The sequence below is a fragment of the Quercus robur genome, chromosome 6, assembly GCF_932294415.1.
Source record: "Quercus robur chromosome 6, dhQueRobu3.1, whole genome shotgun sequence".
Taxonomy (NCBI): domain Eukaryota; kingdom Viridiplantae; phylum Streptophyta; class Magnoliopsida; order Fagales; family Fagaceae; genus Quercus; species Quercus robur.
In genome coordinates this window covers 48,753,693-48,771,138 of record NC_065539.1, presented here as the reverse complement: position 1 = coordinate 48,771,138, position 17,446 = coordinate 48,753,693, and the positions used below count along the sequence as shown (strand labels likewise).

General features: G+C 32.0%; 1 pseudogene; it reads right to left on the bottom strand.

Annotated features, from left to right (window-relative positions):
* Positions 1 to 2,710: 2,710 nt before the first annotated feature.
* LOC126690317 (nucleoside hydrolase 3-like) lies at positions 2,711 to 10,704 on the bottom strand (annotated as a pseudogene).
* Positions 10,705 to 17,446: the final 6,742 nt, after the last annotated feature.

Here is a 17,446-nt window from a genome sequence, read left to right as displayed (position 1 = left end):
AACAATAAACAAAAAAAAAAAAAAAAAAACTCTTTTTTTCCCTATTAGTTCATATACCTACTGTTACACTTTTTCCAACATTTCTCTTTTCTTTTTGCCTCTTTATCTTCCCACTACTTTACCATTATACTTTTTTCATCTTTTTTATATTTTAATTCTTTTTCTACCCATTTTATTTTGTATAAATTTGATATCGTTTTCTAATTCAATCCATATTTTTCCTATTGTATAAATTTGATATCGTTTTCTAATTCAATCCATATTTTTCCTATACAAAACTCTCTCTCTCTCTCTCTCTCTCTCTCTCTCTCTCTTTGGGTGAATTTTTATTCTTTCTTATAACTCTAATTAAGGTTGATGGTTTTTTTTTTTAATATGTGTTTTGGTATTGTGTTCTTTTTTTTTTTTTTTTAATATCCCATCAGAAAGTCTTCTCTTTCCTTTGTATAGCTTTGGTTAAATTTTAGTTTGGGTTAATACTTAGTTTTTTTTGGAAACATAAATTTGAATATGCCTACCAATTGTTTGAGTAATAAATTATTATAAAACCTATTATTTATTCCTTTAGTTTCATTTTAATTTTGGTTAAGATAATGATATAATTTTGTAATGAATTTTGATTATTATGATAATTTCTTTATTCCTTAAGATGTGAGAAATTTGAATAATAAATTTGAAACTTATAAAGTTTAGTTGTATATTAAGCAAATATAATACAATAAAATAGAAGTTAGAAGAATATGGTTCACCTTAAAAAAATATTAATCAAACATAAAAAAATAATAATAATAATAATAAAAAGATATATTTGTAGAGATAAAAAGATAAAAAAAAAAATAATTGTAGAAATCTTTTTTTTTTTTTTAAATAGACAATACTTGAAGTAATGGTTACTTTTTATATTTTACACCTCATTACATAATATTTATATTCCCACGCATCACGTGGGTCTGTGGCTAGTTTATTTAAAATTTAAAATATTAATAAAAAAAATAAAAAAAGAGAAGGAAAAATGCCCCTTATTGTATCAAAGGGTCATATGTCCCCAAGCCATGTGCTTCTTCTCTAATTCTTATCCAAAAATCTTCCATTTTTGGACCTTGAAATAGTTGGGACTTTTATTTACGCAATATTGCTACAATTGCATAAGATTGTATTTACTATTTATGTTTCCAGAATTTTTGAACATAAACACAAAACAAAAACTAAACCTAGAAATCTTGAACATAAACCAAAAATTAAACCCATAAATTTTGAACATAAACCCACAGCCACTGCAACCAAAAGTTAAAACCAAATCAAATACACCCAAGTTTCTTTCTCAATGTTTTCTATCCCCTTGACAGTTTTGTTTGGATTGATAGGCTTTAGATGTTCTTATGAAGAGGAAGAATGTTCATAATTTAAAAAAGAAAAAATGCTTTTAGATCTTGATTTTTATGTTTTTGTTATGTCTTTTGTGTTTTTAATGGTGAACAGGACCACCCTAACCTGATTTTTTTTTTTAATATATATATAATAATTTAAAATTTTTTATTTGTCTACCCTTCAAACAAAATTGGGAACACCCTCAATTTTTTTTTATGCCAATAAAATAAAATTTTGCTTCATAATTTGTTCTACATTCAGTCAATGAATGATTTCTTGGTTGTGTACATTGAAAAAAATGTAGTTTGTAATATTGATAATGAGACTATCATGCAATAATTTCAAAATATAAAAACTCGTAAAAAACAATTATAAACTTTATGTATTTGCGTTTTTTTTTTTTTTTTATTGTTGTTGTCAACATATGAATTTCTCTTTTTATTAGATAGTATAATTTATACTTCTTAAGGAATACCCTGAGAAAAATTCCTAGAGCCGCCACTGATGATGAAAGTACAGGGGTGGGTTACGGAAGCCTAACGGAGTGAACCTCAGGTGGGCAAAGTGTCAACTTTTAAACCACAAGTAGGCAATTTAAATTTTGACAAAACCACAGGTAAGTAAGTTGTAATTTGACAAAAGCGTGGGAAAATGGAAGTATATATTGGCTGTTAATACAGCCAGCAGCGCATGCTCATGATATATATCCAGATATATATTAAGGGTGTGTTTGGATTGAACTTATTGTTGCTAAAACTGAAAACTGAAAACTGAAAACACTGTAACAAAATAATTTTTAAATGTGTAAATAGTACCGTGGGACCCATTTTTAGTATTTTTTAATGAATAAAGTGGCTGTGGGTCCCATAAACAGTACTGCTACAGTACCGCTATAGTGCCGCTATAGTGTTGTTTGTCTCCCTTTTTTGCAAAACACGTGAAATGTAAAAAAAAAAAAAAAAAAAAAGTGAAAACGCAGACGCAGCAAAGTTAAGTGCTATCCAAACGGGCACTAATTGTAGGATTTTGTTGCCTTCATAGAATTTATCTAAAGCCAATAATGAGAAAAAAGAACACTCAAAATTAAGTCAATGCATCATGCATGGGAAGGGTTCCATCACTCTTTGTGTCAATATGGTTTGTGATTTGCTTTCTCCTTCTAACTAAATTAGCTTTGTTTTTCTTGTACTCCTATATTGCTATCTTCTGTGCGTTTCTGTATGAATTTATTGATCTTCTTTCTTATTTTATAGATTAGTTGTGCATAGACATGGAAATATTGTAGCTGGTCTCATGGCTCTCAGGAAAATTACATGTTTAGACCCCAAATTACGGCTTATATCAATTTCAAGTTAATTACCAATTTAAGTCAAATTTTTAATATGCTTAGCCAATTAACATATTCATGGATACACAAACGCAATAGCAAAAAATCAATTCCTGTTGTCACAGAATTTTTAACCAATTGACTTAAAGCCAAAGTTGTTTTGGCGGTGTACTCCACAGCCTTTTCTGTTCATCAAAACTTCCTATTATTGCAGACTGCTTCATCTCGCCAAGCCTATTTGCAAATAGATCATAATAAGCTGTAGGTTTCACATTTTCCAATATTTTGACCAATTTACCATCTTTTTCATCAATAACAGTTTGTCCATCTTTAGATTCAATCCCTTCAGCATAGATTTTGACGGGCTTTACTTGCACAGTTGGCTTCAAATCACCAGCAAGTGCAACTGCACCAAGGATTTCCCCAGTGAATATATCCTGTAACCAAAAATCATGAAAGCTAATATGAAAATCATGGAAAGGGGAAGAGGGGCCGGGCAGTAAGTGCTTCAATTAAAAGATTAAAATTTTGGCTAAATCTTGTTACACACTCCTTATTGCTCACTCCCATACACACTTCCAATGAAATTATGTTTTCAAAACATGATTCCAGCCAACGTGTGTACAGTGAATGTGTAGTTGGGGTGTGATAATCATCATCCTAAAATTTTTACCATATGATTATATAAATGGTGCAATTGTTGCAAGTGGTGTAGCCTTGACAGTAATCGGCTGGCAAACTTAGCTTCAGGTGTCCTCTTTGCCTCCTGCAACCTTGCTAAGATCCTTGGTAATGAACTGACTCTACGCTGGATGCCAAGTGGAATAAGTGTGATGTTAAGCTATGAATCAAAAACTTTCTTTGCAGCCATAGGGTCAAGAAACATATTGAATTCTGCATATTTGTTGGAGCGAACAGTAAAGACATTTCCTTTGTCCCAGTGACCATGACTGATGTGCCCTCCAACTATATACACATCCTGCAATGAGATTTAAAATCATAGGATAATGTTAATATCATAAATATGTGTTTTATCCAATACCTGATTTATTTTAACATAATGTCAAGGCAAATGTTGAGCTATTTCTTCCAGCTTGGCAATACAGCACTTTGTGTAATGAGAAAAGAACAACATGCTTCTCCTAGACATCTCTATATATATTTCTGCAAAGATTTTGGGTGGTAATTTTACTTAACTCTTAAGAGAAGATTAACATCCATCATAATAGTTGGATCATAATCTTAGATTGCCCATCCACTTTCAATTCCTTCTCAAATTTAATTTACCTAACAGATTAACAAGTACAGTTACCTGGATAAAAGGGGTAGTATTTTTCTCCGATAGAATCATCTTTGCTAGATTAGTAAGGGGTCCATTGGTCAGTATGGTAATCTTAGATCCTGGATCAAGTGTTTCCACAACAGACTCCCAAACTTCCAATGCAAGAGGCTGTCTGAGTTCAGGGTGATCAGTGTTTCGAGGAGCTCCATACTTTACAGAGTTCTCTGCTGTATACCTGGTACAGAACTCTAGATTTCAGCCTCACCCTCAAGACTCTTCACACCCAAATATACAGACAACAGCAAGAAAACACTAGCAACATGACCATGACTGAGATAAGATATAAACATGTGCAAGATGATAGAGCCAAAAGTTATTCTGATGTTGACAAAAAACTGAACAAGTATAGGATCATGACAATGCACAAACGTATAAATCTTGTGGATTACTTTATATATGAAGCTCCTAATGCTTTGTTGCATGAAGAAATTGACTTAATCATCTGCATCTTTAATTTATACCGGATATCGATTTGTCTCCTCAAAGACACCTAGAAAAAAATGCATTTTTTCTATTAAGTATATAGGAGGGAAATGTTTCCTTATTCAAAATGAAAAAATATATTTATTTATTTATTAAAATGATGACAAAAAGGTTGTGCAAGTGAAATGAATACTTAAACAAAATAAATTGACCAATGACACTATGATAGATATATGTTGTGAAGCAAAAACTGGAAAACAACAAAACATTATGAAAGTGTCAAGACTCAAGCCGTCAAGGAAAACAAGAAATAAAGATATAGGCATTGTTCAGCCGGTCTGGAAGAAATCTATTTGACATAATTTAGAGAGTTCGCTATCTTACTCAACAGTACAATGAGTCACCTCTAAATATTCGAGCTCACTCACCCAAGTTTAACCTTAATGTTTCCTAGTCAATCAAGGGTATATTCTTGCTCTTATTGATTACATGGCTTCTTTAGTACAGAACATTTTTCATAGGAGACATTAAATTAAATTCTTTACTTATCCTAGCAGTATTCACCCATGACAAATTGCATCTTCTTCAGCTAATAAAGTACATCAATAATAAGTCTTTGCCTTTTATCAACTCTAAATGGGCAACAAAATGCTTATAAATACAATAATGGAACATTAGAGTTAATGAGCAAAGTGTTAACAAAATATTAATGATATATGGTAAAGAAGGAAGTAACTGTAGCAGAGTGGCAACACAAGATAAAATAATTATTACAGATTATCATACTTTTTAAAATAAAGCAAACAATTTATTTCAAATTATTTGTCCCTAAAGATCTAAAAACTAACAAATTTATGCACCATATTTAAGAGTATCCTTCATATGCAGTTGTTATAGGAACATAAGTACCTTCTAGGGCTTCGTGGCAATTCTCGTGCCAAACCATAGAGAGTGTCAGAGTCGATAAGTCCACCACTCCCATGTGGGATGGCCTCAATGTATTTGCAGTCTCCAACAGCTGAGAAGATTGGATCAGATTGGTTCATTGCAAAAACATCTCCAAGACCAACCGAAATATCATCACGGCCCATCATATGAAGCAAATCATAAATGATATCTATCGTTGCAGCATCTGCCCAACCGGTTGGGCTTACTATTATTGCCTGGATGAAAGAAAAAAGATAATGCACATTAAAACTGCTGCTATTGATATAATTGAATTTTAACAACCAAAATAGTTTCCATTTTTAGTCACACATATTTTGTGCAATATGTTAAGAATGAGTCAATGTGTCGTAGTATTTAAGCAGAAAGAAACTTGTACAAAGTACTCAGAATTACAAATTGTTAGAATAGTGTGGAAACCAAAAGCTAATAGTCATAAAAGAACCTAAAACATGGAGTCAGTGAAAGATGAAAAATAAAAGACCACTCAACCTTGAGGTTGATCACTTCCACAGGAACCTTAAGCAGGTAAAAAAGAGCTAGAAAATCTCCAGCACTCATATCCATGTCAAAAACAACAGGTTTCCCAAATTGTTTACTTCCAAAATCTGGTTTGTGAAAAACTACTTTGTAATGAGGAAACTGTGTTGTAAAATTAAATCTGCCAGAATGTTGAGGGCGGTTTAGAGTCTGCAAAAAAAGTGTAATATAAATTGATCATATATATGTCATTGTAAGGATGAAAAACAACCATTATGAGTGCACAAGTGTACTTCAGGATACAGTTACACACGAATTGTGCATGGAAATCTTGTGTGTGTGTGTTCAAGACTATCATGTGTAAAATATTAAATCAGAGATGAACGAAAAATATTCAAGAATTTATGAACAAAATGAAAAATAGATAAACTTACATCCAAGAAACTTATAAAAAATTCACTATCTAGCGGGCTGGTAATGTTCTGATTAGGTTTTGCTTTCGTAGCAACTAGCATGTGAACGGCTTCTGGACCAGTTACCTCTGCTGTATAACCATCCTATTGAATTGTTGCAATAGATAGCACATGAACATTTGAACAAGACAAAATATAAGTCTGAGCGATATTATTAATTCTCAAAAATAGAAGAACACTACAGCACAGCCTGAATTTAAGTGTTACATATGTATTTATATATGTATCAATGTATGTATATTTGTATTCCCCCAACCAAAGCAAAATTATGCAAAAGAGAAGCAATAGCTTTGGTGGGTAAGATGGAACAAAAATGAGGCCAATTGGTGGCAACATCTAAAAGGTTTCTATGAAATGCTACAAGACTAAGCAAGAGATACTACCTGGCACTTTCCCTTCCCATTCTTAACAATGCAAAATGGATCTCGAAGTCCAGTCTGAACATGGCCACTATGTACTCCACCCTTCTTTAACTTGAATTTTGGAACCTCACGGCAATCAAAGAATGGATTGGAGCCATCATACACCCCATAAGGTTTGTTTGAAGTAACTACAGTTATATTCATGTACTCCATTTCAGCAAATTCATTTTCCCCATTATGGTTGTGTGAGTTACCCATGATTGAAGTTGCGATACCAGATAAAAAAGAGTCCCACACAAAATAGCTCTGCAATAAGTTAAATTGTATTACAATAATTTGATCCATTATGAAGTAACTACAGTTATATTCATATACTCCATTTCAGCAAATTCATTTTCCCCATTATGGTTGTTTGAGTTACCCATGATTGAAGTTGTGATACCAGATAAAAGAGAGTCCCACACAAAATCGCTCTGCAATGAGTTAAATTGTATTACAATAACTTGATCCATTAAATTGATGCAAATCATATGTTTTGTAACTTTGTATGTATGTGTCATATAGATAACTTGTAGTCAAAGGTCTTGAAAAGAGCAAGATCATGTCAACATACATTGACTGAAAGTTCAGCTTAAGCAACTTTAAGAAATTACCTTATAGAATTGGTCATCAAACCATGTATCACGGGCTATTTTCAGTGACTGGAAGCAGTATTGTGCCTCATATGTATTTTGATTCTTTTCAAATGTGTCAAAGAAATCCTTATTGATGGGGATGGTGTTTGTTGCATCCAAAGGAACAGGGGTGATGGGAATACCAGAATGAAAAACCTGAAAGAAAAGGAAACATTGTCAAATGCTGGCACTTTAACTTCTAGAGATACACCAATAAAAGAGATATACTATATTGATGTAATGCCATTTTAATAAAAAAAATAAATAATAAATAAAAAAAGGAGGAAAACCTGTATGCTGTGTTACTCTGTCAACGTAATGAATATACTAAGGACAATGGTTGGTTAATAGTAAGTTTTACAAACTGCATTACCTGGTATGCAGCAAAAGGATCTCCAAATATATTGAACTCTGCATATGGGTTACTAGTATAATCTGTGAACATATTACCACGGTTACCACACTGCTGAGGCATGCAAGATGAACTTGAGTTTTGAGGGCAACAACCAGTTGGGTTCGTTGACCTCACTCCACCACCCATGACATAGATATGCTTGATATGTTTCTTTCGATGTGGATTATTCATAAGGAAAATAGCAAAATTTGTATGTGTTCCTATAAGAAAAACAGTTATGGGACCTGCTGATATTTTGTCAATCATCACTTGTTGTGCCGTTGGTTGCCAAAGAGGAGTATACTTCCTTCTCCCCTGATTACATGACTAATTATGTGAGCCAGAAATATAAATGATACGACCATCATGAATCAAGAAATTAACAATTTTTTAGTTTTCTCATGTGTATTAATAGAACAATTATTGAGGTTTAGATACAATATTTGCAAACAAAAAGCATACAGATGGTTTAGGGTCCTTGGCTACTACTATAACACCTTTCCAAAATCAAGCAATAAAACATCAACTTATGATTTGTATAATAATGATGGGGACTAAGAACTATTTACTTTTTTTATATATGCAAGGGGACTAAAAACTATTTACTTTTACCTTATGTAAAATACAATAAACCTAATTTATACAAAAAATTTGTTGAATGCTTTGTTTCATACTTAAATATTAAATATTATTGTAGAGGAAGTACATTTACTATATGAACAAACCATAACATCAATTCTACAAAGGCAGAGATTTGCCCTGTTTAGGTGTCTACATTATTCCATGACCTTATTTTGCCACTCTGGTCACCATGATTTCAAGTCAGAATTTCAACTTATGGGAGTAATCTTTGGTCAGTCTGTTTTTTCTTTTTTCTTTTTTGGAGAATGTTCTTTTTCATGTTTCATTGGTACTTTATGTTAGGATTTTTCATTTCTGTTTAACAGAAATATCCTTGCCACTTCCTTCCTCAGACCATTTCATTTGCACACTTCCAACTCCCACATCATAATCAATCTGGCAACCTACAAGAATTTGGGGCTTGGACTCAGCTTGCTCAATCAATCACAATGTCAATCTATAAATAACTTTTGCTAGACATTTTTATTTTTTTGATCATGTACTTTTTTTAAGCGAATAAAAATAACTCCATTAAAAAAACAAGGAGGAAGCTTAAATAATATGGAAACATTTACTGTATCTAATGCTCAAGGTATCCAGCTCTAGCTGACTTCTACATATAAAATGGTTTCAACTAAATACAAATTGAACATGAGTCCTGGATCCTAATAGGGCATACAGAAGGAGAATAACCATTTACAGAACATTCAATGAAAGTTCTATACTTACAAATGCAAAGTTAAAAGGATAAATATAAAGAAGTAAAGCAGGATACTGAGACAAACTTCCCCAACCAAAGCAAAGCCATATCCGCAAAATGCAAAGTATCAGCCAACATGTTTCAAGTAAATTATTAAAATAAGACTACTGGGTCAGTGCGCAAGTAAGCCTATCAGTTCTAGTTGCTACGGAAAATCAGACAATGATTTGAGCATTTCAATTGCTCATGTGATACCTTATTTTTTTCTAAACCATTGTCAACTGAGGACGCAAAGAGTCCATGGAGAGTATCATTATGCAAGTAGATCAACATGCTGTAATTTACAGGGATGCAGATCCACAACAAGCACAAGCAACAAAGATTTCATCCAATTTTGAAATTACTGTACAAATTCATACCTGTGGGAGGAAAGCCTTTCGGATTCCATAATTGGAATCAATATCCAATCGCCCTCCTTGACCAATAGGAATAGCTTGTCTATATCTACAATATCCTAAAGTTGTAATCCCCTAATACATCAAGCTCATGGTTAGACCATGCACATAAGAACATGGGTAAAATTAAACCATTACATTGTGGATTCAGTATGGCTTTTAAGCTAAGCATCCAGAATTATGGATTTTAAACTCAATATAGTGTAAGGATGCTTTCAGACTCATTAAAGATTTATTTTAGGATGTCAAGGTAACGTATATGATCTTTCTTGTAAATATTACATAAAATTCACACCTGACCAATAATAGGAAGATAGCCTCCAACATTTGGCAGTATTGTACCATCTTCTAGTATCCCACCGTCACCCCCAACTCCAACAACAATGTCATCACGGCCCATCATGTAAAGAATGTCATAGATTTGATTCACAGAATGTCCAGCATCGGTCCATGAATTTGCATTGATAGTGACTGCCTGCAGCAATATAATACAGGATTCACTATTTCTCTCTCTGAAATAATAAATATAGTTGGTCCATTTAAAACTTGAAGCAGATAAGTTGGTAAAATATACCATTGAAAACAACAGCAGATAAAGGCACATTATGTAAGTATATGATGAATGGAACAGTCTATCTATTACCAAAAGCAACTTATTAGTTATCTAATCTGACTTTAGCTTGAGAATAAATTCTAAATTCACATGCACTGAATCCTAGAGATGCTTAACATGGCAAGTCAGGCCAAATTATGTGAATTATCTGATTCACACATCATTCATCAAGGAGTAAAAGAAGCATGAACCATAACTTCCAACAAACATCATATAACACAAAATTCTGAGTCTTCAACTTCCGAGGCAAGATATACTTATGAAAGTTTCTTGAAAATTTTTCAACAATTTGCTACCGAATAAAATGCTAAAAATTTAATGACGAACTGACTTACTTCCACCTCAAACTGTGATCTGTTTTGCTTCAAGAGGTACAAGAGGGCAAAGAAATCGTCAGTATCAACATCTGTATCTAAAAGAATTCGATGTGGGAGACCATCCACAGTGTACAGATTAGCTCCAATAACAGCAACTCCTATAATCCATAACACTACAACCCATAAATTTCTCTGCAATGACATTCTCATGGTTTCACTCAAAACTCAGAATTCTTTTCCCTCCAATAGCACAAAACATTAAAAACAGATCCTTCTCGGTCCTGAAACATACAACACAAAACAAAGTATTACAAAAAACATACAAACAAAAAAAGATAGTCCTTACACTTGTCCATCATGCACACACCTAGTTACATGCACGTAAATGACCATAAATGACACAAGTTCAAAATAGAGGAAAGAAACAACTACTTACTTCTTGCCACGTCAAAACACTATATATTTTTCTCTCTCAACTAAATGTTTTAGCAAAGCACGTTCTTGACAAACCCACCAGCAACCTCCCTCCCTCCTTCAACATTTCTCTAAGGAATTGAAACTTTTATCTCTTGGAAGAGCATTGGTGAAGATGTCTGATGCTTGTTCTTCAGTATTACGTGAAAAAGAAGTGGTGCTTCTGTTACCGATGTTAAAGAAGTGCATAATATTTGGATGTTCTACATAATTTAGGAACAGCATTAGTTGTTGCATAATATTAGGAGTAATTGCATTGCATATGTATTTACATCTTAGTAGGATAAGGGAATCTGTTAATCATTTGATTGGATTGTAATGGCTAGTGGAGCTAGTCTTTGAGTTTTATTAGGATTGGTTGTTCCTAAAATGCAGGGGTTATCTTGTATAAAAGGAGCAGTAGTTTATTTGAATAAAATCATCAGAAAAATTATTTAAGCAGAGTAATCTGTTGAGGTGTCATTCAGCCTTGCAATATTTGAGTTGAATTTCATCATCTTCCAAAACCTCTGTAATGACGTGATGCTTGAAGGCAATATGCTTAGTATGACTATGGTATATGTTTCATTTTGTTCATAAATTCTGGAATATTTTTCATTCAACTCTCTGATTTTAATATTTTACTCATGATACTCTTGAACACACGCACACGCACAAGATTTCCATGCACAATTCATGTGTAACTGTATCCTGAAGTACACTTGCGCACTCACTATGGTTGTCTTTCATCCTTACAATGACATATATATTGATGAATTAATATCACATTTTTTTGCAGGATCTAAACGGCCCTCAATATTCTGGCAGATTTAATTTTACAATACAGTTTCCTCATTACAAAGAAGTTCTTCACAAACCAAATTTTGGATGTAAGCAATTTGGGAAACCTGTTGTTTTTGACATGGATATGACTATGAGTGTTGGAGATTTTGTAGCTGTGTCTTACCTACTTAAGGTGCCTGTGGAAGTGATCAACCTCAATGTAGAGTGGCCTTTTATTTTTTATCTTTCACTGGCTCCATGTTTTAGGTTCTTTATGACTATTACCTTTCGGATTTCACACCATTCTATCAATTTGTAATTCTGAGTACTTTGTACGAGTTGCTTTACTACGATACATTGACTCATTCTTAACATATATATTGCACAAAATAGGTGTGAATGTGACCCATGTAAAAAATGGAAGCTATTTTGGCTGTTAAAAGTCAATTATATCAATAGCAGCAATTTTGAATTTTGATGTGCATTATCTCTGTTCTTTCATCAAGGCAATGATAGTAAGCCCAACCGGTTGGGCAAATGCTGCAACGATTACTTCATATGATGGGCCATGATGACATTCCGGTTGGTCTTGGAGACGTTTTTGCAATGACCTAATCTGATCCAATCTTCTCAGCTGTTGGAGACTGCAGATACATTAATGCCATCCCACATGGTAGTGGTGGATTTACCGAGTCAGACACTCTCCATGGTTTGGCACGAGATTTTTCAATTAGCCCCAGAAGGTAATTACGTTATATAACAATTTGTTATATACATCAATTTGTTAGTTTTTAGATTTTTTAAGAAACATATAATGTGAATTAAATTGTTAAAAAGTACAACCGTAGAAATTATTTTATCTTTTGTAGCCACCCTTGTACAGTTCCTTTTTTATTTTATACAATAAAGTTTGGCTCCAAACATGTTTAGTTACTTGGACTCCAATCACTAATAGGACAATGACAATATTAGTCCTTATCATGTGTAATACACATGACTTACTTAACACAACTAACCAATGAATCATATGTGCATTACACACAATAAGACACATATCATCTTTCTATTAGTGGTTGGAGCTCAAGGCCCCAAACATGTTTGGAATCAAACATTTTCCTATCATTAATATTCTGTTAACTCATTGCCATTAAAGCTAATGTTCCATCATTGTATACAAGCATTTCATTGAGACCTTGAGTCAACGAAAGGCAAAGACTTTATTCTTTGAGCTACTTTTATTAGCTAAAGAAGACCCAATTTAGGGTCTGTTTAGATAGAACTTATTTTGCTGAAACTGAAAACTGAAAACACTGTAGCAAAATAATTTTTAAATGTGTGAATAGTACCGTGGGACCCATTTTTAATGAAAAAGTTGCTGAAAAGTGTAATTTGTGGATCCATGAACAGTGCATACATGCACGGTTCACTGCGGAAAGTCAACATTTGCGGTTACTGTTTAATGAACAGTAACCGCATACTTCAAAACGTGTGAAAAAAAAAAAAAAAGAACAAAAACGCAGGAACAAAACGCAACGCAGCTTAAAGGACTTATCTCCTAGGAAACAACTACACAGCAATCTAAGCGCATCGTCAGGCCTCTTCCACTCACACAACCCAGCAGAATAATAAGTTATTTCATTTGGGCAAATATCCCCTTTGAGTCATTTCATCAAACAATTGGAGTGCATCCTTAGAGCTGCCACTTTTACACAACCCATCAATTAAAATGCAAAAGACCACATTGGGAGGACAATTTAACTTCAACGTGTGATTACAAACAGCTAAAGATAACAACAACACCTGCTGTTGAACTATAACATGTAAAACAGAGTTGTAAGTAGTGAAAAAACCAGGCTTACAGTCGTCAAAACTTTAATAGTAGAAAAAGACTTCCACGGCCTTTTCAGCAATACCCATTTGAGCATACCCTGAAATGAAGCATCAGGAGGGATTGGAAATGCAACGGTAGAGTTTTTGAGTGTGTTCCAATACAAGTCAAAGGAATGAGGATGGTTGGTTTGGGGTGGCTTTGTTGAGGAATGAGGATGGAGAGAACTACATTTGGAAATAGTGGTAGTCAAATGGAATTTAATTATTGCTTCAACTAAAAATTAATTAATGTCTTAATCTATATCTATATCAATATATAATACTAAAAGTTGAAGCCTAGTATTTAATGTTGTTACGCTTATGTTAAGCCAAGTTAACAGCTATGTCATTTCTATCATATTTTTTTTTTTTTTTGTATTTGTCCAACAATTTTAAAATAATTTCTATTAATTTTAAAATACTAAAAAATATGAAATAAATCTCATCCCTATCTCCACCATAAAACTCACTTCTTATCTATATCTCTCTTTCAACTCATCATCTTCCTCTTCTCAAAAAAAAAAAACTGCTAATGTTTCTCCTATTAATGACTTCACCATTAAATCTCAATTGCCTTAAATTCAACAATCAATTCTCTCTCTTTCTCTCTCTCTTTTTGACTTATCATCTCCTTATCTCCACCATAAAACCCACTTCTTATCTATATCTCTCTCTCAACTCATCATCTTCCTCTTCTAATAAAAAAAAAAAAAAAAAAAAAACATCATCTTCCCACCAAACAAATTGCTAATGTTTCTCCTATTAATGACTTCACCATTAAATCTCAATTACTTTAAATTCAACAATCAATCCTCTCTCTCTCTCTCTAAATCTCAATTACTTTAAATTCAACAATCAATCCTCTCTCTCTCTCTCTCTCTCTCTCTCTCCTTATTTTATGGTTTGTGCTAGATTTTTTTTTACAATGTTGTAATATAGTGTTTTTATTTTTTTTCCACTTTTCAATTTTTAGTCTTTTTCTTTATTTTCATGTTTACAATTTTTCTATACATAATTGCATTTTAACCATTTAAATTGTTTGTGTCTAAAAAATTGGAATGCATTTTATTGATTTAGTACATGTGAAACAATTAAGCTCTTTTTTTCTTTTTCTTTTTTGGTTTGGTAATGTTTTGTTTTGTATTGTCTGTTACTATGTCTGGATTCCATAGATAGAAAATAAAGAGTATAATTTTAATGGTTTCGTTTTTTTTTTTTTTTAATCTATGGCAAACTAACCTTTCTCCTAGCCTCCTCCACAATAAAAATCATTTAATGCATTGATATTAATGTTATGGTATTTTTTTCATCAATATTAGCCCAATTGGAGGAGCTTTCCTAATAGAGTTTTTTTTTTTTTTTTTTTTTTTAGAAGAGTCAAATAAAGAAGTTAATAATTGATTAAGGTAAGGGAGTCATTAATTAACACATGGCAGCCATTTTAAAACGGCTTTTCTCCCCATCAAAACATTCATTTGCCTCCTTTTGTATTTAATACCCACTGATTTAATTTTTTTTATATAAATTTTGAATTGCTCTCTTTCCACCCCATAAGTCACCAAATTACAAATAAAATTGGAAACTCCCTTTGAGTTCAGTTTTTTTCTTTTCTTCCCCCTCAACTTCTTTGCATTTCAGCTACAAATTTTATGGTATGTGCTATATTTTTATATATATATATTTTACGATGTCATAATACATTGTTTCTTTTTTCTTTTTTCCAATTGTGAATTGTTAGTCTATTTCTTTATATTCATGTTTAAAATTTTCCTATACATAATTGCATTTTAACCATTAAAATAGTCTAAAAAATTGGAATGCGTTTTATTAATTTAGTACATGATCATTTCCCTCCCATTTATTTATTTTATTTTCTGAATGGCTTTGTTATTTGTTCTATTTATGTTTAATTCTTGCTAATTTTCTTTAGTCTCATCTAAATCTATGCTAACTTCAAGCTTCTTAGGGTACTTTGGAAGAAGAAACAAAATCTTCTACATATTATGATCAATAGGTATGGAGCATATGGTGTTCCTCTTTTTCTTTTTATTTGAGATTATAACTTAGTTTTGTATGGTTTTCTCATTAATTTTACGATGTAAATAACTTAACGGCAAGTCATATATACTAATGTATTTTTTTTTTTTTAAAGATCTAATCTCTAATTCTTACCATTTATCATCTCAAAAGAACAAATTCTTACCAATTATAATTTTTAAGGAAACAACTCTGAAACGCTTACAATGTTTAACTATTGCTTTATATTTTCCATGATAATACTAATATCCATTACTCTTACTTGAAGCATATACCTCGATGTTATCTCATTCTCACATAAAAAAATTTGGGGAAAAAAAATAATGAATATGGAAAGTCTCTAATTTTCCATAAACCAAGATGGTAGTCCAAAAGTTCTCTATTCAAAATTGCTATTATGTTACCACATTTAATTCGATGAGTTTATATATATATATATATACACACACACACACAAACACCCATATATGCAACTTAGCAGTTACAAATACAATTTTTAATTACCAAAATATACAAGGTCACTTCCTCTTCTCTAACCTTTCCCCTCCCACGACACTTATGTATCATTTATACCTTTTCCCCTTCCCCTACATATTTTAAATATATATATATATATATATATTCTCTTTTATCTCTTTTAAAACCAATAAGTTTAGTATTTGTGATGGAAAAATTTCAATTATCAATACATGTTTGTTTTTTTATATCTACTACATATCTTTTTTCTTTTTCTTTTTTTGATACAAAATAGAATTTCTACTCTAACCTAATTTAAATATATATGTGTATGAAACTCCCTCCTAGAGACTTGAACCCCGGCCCTTACCCCCACACCCCACAAGCACTTATACTTATGGAGTGACCACCGCACCAAGGGTGCACGGTGGTCATATCTACTACATATCAAAGGTACCTCTCTCTCTCTCTCTCATTTAGATTTCTCTATAATCTTGACATTCTATTTGCTTTAATACTTTATGATAGGCATTTTACAAGTTCTAGAAGTTCTTGGATTAATTAGAGTGGAGAAAGTTAATATATGAAGATTGATAAGTATTGTCAAGATAATAACAATAGTTTTTTATGTTAGTGAAGCAATTTGAATAACATAGCTTAAATGATAAATGGTTGTTAGGTTGTCTATATGTTGGTATTACTAATCAAATTCTCTTACATTATTTCACTTTTTGTATTACTAAATTTTTTTTTTTTTACTTTCACATAGGTCACACTTTTTAGCAAGTTTTCCTAACCATATATATATAGTCATCTACTTGGATGATTTCCTTAGCAATTTTACAATCATCAATGCATTACTCTTGCAGTGTAATTATAGATTATTGCATTGTTTGTTGACACATGATAATTTATAATTCAAGATCTTTTCCAACTATTTTCTTGGCTAATTTGTTAAAAATTAGAAATTGTGTTTGGCTTCATCTTGCTAGGTTCTTTTTTCATGATCATTGGTTTATATGCTATGAGTTGGGCTAAAGTTAAAGACCTGGGAGAGATCAAACAAGATACAGTTGTACAACTACTACATGAATCTTTTAGAGAACATGAGTATTAAATGTATAAATTTCTCAGTAGCTTAACATAATGAGGTGATTCCATGGTATAAAAAAACAAATATGGACATGTATAAACAATTATATCATGAATACGTTTGCTTTTATCTACCCCTTTTATGTTTTTTTATTGATTGACTAAAATCAACTACACATTTAGCTTCTTCTCAAAAGAAAAAAAAAATACTACACATTTAGCTTCCTTAGTTTTTCAAAATTTTTAAATTGTGTGTAAAGGA